Raw genomic sequence first — 6,000 nt, 5'->3', positions numbered from 1 at the left:
ACTAGGGCCAGTTTCCCTCCATGTTTCATTATGAAACAGATACAGATGTCACGTCCAAAAGTGAGGAGGAGAACCGTAAGTGAGTGTGAAGCGCTTTTGCAGAAAAGGGGGAATGCGGAGAGAGAGGCCTTGTATTATAAGAGTTAAAAAAAAAAGAGAGAGATGAAGATATATCAGTGAACGGGTAGAAAAAAATCCCTGCCTCTGGGAAGTATTCTAGTTGGGGAGGAAAACTAAAAATAAAGAGTAAGCATGATTGATTAGTGAGAAGAATGGAACGCTAGAAGGTGATGCGCATTATGGAAATAGATCAAGATAAAGGATATCAGACGTGTGGGCTGGGGAGCTGTGACTTCACATCAGAAGTCTTCACTGTCCTCGAAGACTTGAAGGAAGTGATGGAGGTGTCCGTACTGCTGTTGGGGGCGGGTGTTGGTGGAGGGGTCGGGGGTCAGCGATCCAGCAGAGAGAGCAGCCAATCAGCTGCCTGGCATATTAATGTCTCCCTTAGAGTACGCGGGTTGCTGGAACAGGAGGAGAGAGAAAAAGGAGATGGTCTGGGCAAGATGGTGCAGTGCAGGTGAGGCAGAGGGATCACGGGGGAGGAGATGGAAGGAATTAAAAGTGTGGTTCAGGAGACCGCTGATAGGGAGCGATCCTGTATTCCAGATACCCAAGGAGGGTGGAAGGAACTGGGAGGTCTTGTCGAAAAGGAAAGGAGACTTGGTGGAAGTTCTTGGAGCGGGAGAGGTAGGGAGAGTCTGTTGGTAAGCAGCGGGTGTCTGGGTTAGAATCTGAGATGTCGCTGGTAGAGTAGATCAAAGTGATGACAAAACCAAGACTCGTGTTTTGGGAGTGCACTAAAGATGGCCTCGTGAGGGCAGACGTCTGGGGCATCCCCAAGCCAACCGCGTTACCCCTGTGCTCTTCTGAAAGGGCGGCCGGATAATACTGAGCAGTGTAGAGAACTTCTCTCCTACTTCTGCCAGTAGAATATTTTCTATACTTTGCACCATGGAATTCTACGTTGTCCCTGAAGAAGTTAGGGATGCCTGAATGTCTGCTAGCAAATTTTACAGGATGAACAAATTTGCACTTACAAATGGTAGGAACCTTAAATTCCCCACCAATCCACCCATTTCTCTTGTGAGAGCTGGCTTATTTTGTTCTCTTCTAAGAGGGCGAGGCCTGTCTGCGTTTGCGTAAATCTCGGTGAGAGGCAGTGTGAGGGTACTGGGCTTGAAACCACAGACAGACAGGTGAAGCAGGAAGTTGGGAGCTGACAGCCTCCATATCTCTTCCGCCAACTCCTGACTTGAAGGAAGCGTTGCTGGAAGTGGCAAAGTGGAGGGTGGAAATCTCAACCAAGGCCTCTGTGGAGGGAGACGTGAGTCTAGACTCACGTCAGTGTGGAAGCGGCTTCCCTATTGCAGGTTTCCTTATCTTTCTCCACCGGAATGCTGGCCTCTCCTCTGCTCTCTTGTGAAAGAGGGGTCATTGTCGGGAGGTAGTGATGCAAGCAACTGGGCGGAAGGGAAATGAAAAGTGATGACTCATTCACTCGTTGGCTACTTCAACAGACATATATATATATTTTTTTAATTTAATTTATTTATTTTTATTTATTTCTGGCTGCGTTGGGTCTTTGTTTCTGTGCACGGGCTTTCTCTAGTTGTGGTGAGCGGGGGCTACTCTTCGTCACAGTGCGTGGGCTTCTCATTGCGGTGGCTTCTCTTGTTGTGGAGCATGGACTCTAGGCGCGTGGGCTTCAGTAGTTGTAGCACGCGAGCTCAGTAGTTGTGGCTTGCAAGCTCCAAAGCACAGGCTCAGTAGTTGTGGCTCACGGGCTTAGTTGCTCCGTGGCATGTGGGATCTTCCTGGACCAGGGCTCGAACCCGTGTCCCCTGCATTGGCAAGGAGATCCTTAACCACTGCACCACCAGAGAAGCCCAACAAACATATATTGAATATTTCCTAGGAACGTGGATATGTTGCAGGTGTGGGCGACACATGCGTGAACACAACAGAGTCCCAACTCTTTGAGACTTACCTTCCTTTAAGGAGAAACAGAAAATACATAAAGGTGGTAGTGATGCTGAAACTTGGCCTCTATGCACCAATGCTGAATTGAATCTTGGAGACAGAATTTTGGGTGAAGTAGAAAAGAATAGCTTTACTGCTTTGCCAGGCAAAGGGGGACACAAGGGCTCATGCCTTCAAAACTGTGTGTCCCAGCCCAGGGGGATTTGGTGAGGAGATTTATAGCAATGGTTCAATGCGGGACCTGCATTCCTTTAATCTGGTCTCAGGTGGTCTTCTGATGAGCTTCTGTGGTTCTCCAGGTTATCAAACTGTGACTTTCTCTCTGGAATGAGAATGCTTCATCAAGTAATTAACATTGTCCATTTGTTGGGGGTTTTAGTTCAGCAGAAGAGCTCAGATGTTGTCATGTGTATCCCTGGAGGTTTCAAGTGAAATAAATGACATTAGCTTGGTTTATAAGTACCCCTGAGAAAACATCCTTCATTAGCAGCATGGGCTACAGAATTTGCACTGGGGTCCTGTGCAAAGTGAAAATACAGGGCACATGAAAAACTTATCAACTTCATTAATTATTAGAGAAATGCAAATCAAAACTACAGTGAGGTATCACCTCACACCAGTTAGAATGGGCATCATCAAAAAATCTACAAACAATAAATGCTGGAGAGGGTGTGGAGAAAGGGGGACCCTCTTGCACTGTTGGTAGGAATGTAAATTGGTACAACCACTATGGAGAACAGTATGGGGGTTCCTTAAAAAACTAAAAATAGAGCTACCATGATCCAGCAATCCCACTACTGGGCATATATCCAGACAAAACTATAATTCGAAAAGATACAGGGCTTCCCTGGTGGTGCAGCGGTTAAGAGTCCACTTGCCAGTGCGGGGGACACAGGTTCACGCCCTGGTCTGGGAAGATCCCACATGTCTTGGAGTGGCTGGGTGTGTGCACCACAGCTACTGAAGCCCATGCGCCTGGATCCTCTGCTCCGCAACAAGAGAAGCCACCGCAATGAGAGGCCCGCGCACTGCAACGAAGAGTAGCCCCCGCTCGCCACAACTAGAGAAAGCCTGCGCGCAGCAACAGAGATCCAACGCAGCCCAATATAAATAAATAAATAAATAAATTTATTTTTAAAAAAAGAAAAGAAATGATATATGCGTCCCAATGTTCATTGCAGTGCTATTTACAATAGCCAAGACAAGGAAACAACCTAAAGATGTGGTATGTGTTTTTATATATATATATATATATATATATATATATATATATATATATATATATATATATATATATAAAATGGAATATTCCTTAGCCATAAAGAAGAATGAAATAATGCCATTTGCAGCAACATGAATGGAACCAGAGATGATTATACTAAGTGAAGTAAGTCAGACAAAGACAAATATCATATGGCATCACTTATATGTGGAATCTTAAAAAAATGATGTAAATGAACTTATTTACGAAACAAATGATATAAATGAACTTATTTAGATCCACAGACATAGAAAACAAACTTATGGTTACCAAAGGGGAAAAGGTGGAGGGATAAATTAGGAGTTTGGGATTAACATATATATACTACTATATATACAATCAATAACTAATAAAGACAGCACAGGGAACTATACTCAATATTTTATAATAACCTATAAGGGAAAAGAATCTGAAAAAGAATATATATGTATATATATATATATAAAACTGTGCTGTGCACCTGAAACTAACACAACATTGTAAATCAACTATACTTAAATTTAAAAAAATAAAATGGAAAATACAAGGCTTCCTGTTAAAAAAGCAAGCGTTTCAAGATGGTGACCACAGAGCATTACACCAGCCAAGGCCCAGTTGCACACACATGAAGGCAGCCCCTTTCATCAGATAGTGCCTCAACTCTATTTTTCTCTAAGGAAGCCAAAGGCCTCTCAGTGCCTATGGACTGAGTCAAACCGAGTGGAGTTGGTGACACAATTTAATCATGCACCAGAATCACAGCCCACCACACCGTCCTGTTGTATCTCAGAGACTTTGCTCTCTGGCTCCTATAAATACCATAAAAAGTGCCTTACTCTTTTGCATGGTCTTGAGTAAAATTAGAGCCTTCTAAATATATATGCTAAGCTGATAGAAAGCTAAAAGTAAGGAAATGATGCCATCGTTTCCTTGAGAAGAAAATCCTACATGTACTCAGGATGGACAGTTACAGAGTCCCCACCATTTGGGTGGTACCTGATGCGTTTGAAAATGCTCCACAAACCAGAGTCCTGGGAGATGAGTGATATTTCAGAGGAAGCAAAAGTTAAAAATTCACCATTGGTGGAATTACTAGAATTGGACACCTGGTCACCTCAACTTCTGGTCCTGCATTTTAAACTGATTTGCAAGGTAAATAAAATCTGGAAATGATCTCGGTCTCTCTACTTGGGTTCTTGTGAAACGTATTAATTTAAGAGTTATCTTTCAGTTGACCTTAGTTTTCTTTTGAATATGAAATACAATTCCATAATTGATATCGAGCAGGGCCATGTGGCACAAAAGGCTTTCTGTGTCTCCCATTTCTTGATTACAGGAAATAGGCTTAATTCAGCCTCCATGACCTTTCCTGAGTTACAGTGGGCAGGTTCAAGCAGTTGTTAATTAAGGAAGGGAGAGGATACTAGACCAGGGAGAAACAGTCAAGAGAAACAATAGTGCAGCCTTGGGGCAGGGTCCTGGTTCCCCATCAAGGGATACACACAACAATATCTTTGAGCTGTTTTGCAGATACTGAAACTCCCAGCAGGTGGGAGAAGTTAACAATTATTGATGGTAGCTGCCCACAAGCACGTAGACCCCAGGCCGGTTGGAACAAGAAGGTTGATGATGCTGAATCCCACTTACCTCACCATCAACCAATCAGAAGAATGTCCACGAGCTGATCATGCCCTCTTTGAACCAGTACTATAAAACTCCTCACGACCCTCTCCAAGTTGGGACACACAGTTCTGAGGGCATCAGCCCACTGTGGCCACCTTTGCCTGGCAAAGCAATAAAGCTATTCTTTTCTACTTCACCCAAAACTCTGTTTCTGAGATTTAATTCGGTGTCAGGATACAGAGGCTGGATTTGGCTTCATAATATCAAGCATTTTGTGTATTTTTATGTCTGTGTAGTGTCTTGTTTGAAATGTGAGTGCCTTGAGATATTGGCCTAGGTCGATCTTTTTCTTTCTCTCCTCCTGCCCTTCCTCCCTCCCTCCTTCCTTTCCTTCCTTCTTTCCTTCTTCCTCTCTGCTTCCTTTCTTCCTGTCTTCTTCCTCCCCTTTCCTTCCTTCGTTCTATTTGTTTTAAGAATGCCTAGCAAAAAAAAAAAAAAACCCAAAAAAACCCTAGCATATGCTTTGCATATAAATGTGTTTAGCACGTCACTTTGGGTGTGCAGTCATGGTTCTTAGCTAGGGAAGCTTTTGCCCCCAGAGGCCATTTGGCAATGTCTGGAAACATTTTTCATTGTCACGGTTGGCAGGGGTGGGGAATGCTACTGACATCTAGTGGGTAAAGCCCACTACATCGTACATCCTACAATGCTCAGGACAGCCCTCCCACCACCAAAAATGATCTGGCTCCAAATGTCAGTAGTTCCTGAGATGGAGAAACCCTACTGTAGAGGAAGAGGAGGAAACATGGAATCAACGATCAAGATCTGTCTCTCTGATTAAGAGGAGAAAAAAATCCCTGGCATCTGTTCAGCATCTGTTCTGGGACCTGTTCGAATCAGAAGAGCCGTGATGGAGTAGAGGGGGTGTTCCTGCGTCTCAGAGTCCCAGGGTGTCTCGCCCCAGGTGTCAGGAAAACACAGTGGAAGAAGAAAATCAGCTGGTGGAGTTTCAAAGGCAGAAAATGGTCATAAATGTGTACAGGTTTCACATATGTTTTGGATCACAGGAGGTTTACTTCCTCCTGTCTGCCCTG

General features: G+C 44.0%; 1 pseudogene; it reads left to right on the top strand.

The window, feature by feature from the left end:
- The first annotated feature begins 299 nt into the window (after positions 1 to 299).
- The window catches only part of LOC118905026, a 71,197-nt pseudogene continuing 65,496 nt past the window's right edge, over positions 300 to 6,000 (top strand).

This window comes from Balaenoptera musculus, chromosome 12 (genome assembly GCF_009873245.2).
Source record: "Balaenoptera musculus isolate JJ_BM4_2016_0621 chromosome 12, mBalMus1.pri.v3, whole genome shotgun sequence".
In the NCBI taxonomy this organism is placed as follows: domain Eukaryota; kingdom Metazoa; phylum Chordata; class Mammalia; order Artiodactyla; family Balaenopteridae; genus Balaenoptera; species Balaenoptera musculus.
Note: the sequence above shows the minus strand (reverse complement) of the source record. Positions and strands in the feature narration are given on the sequence as shown.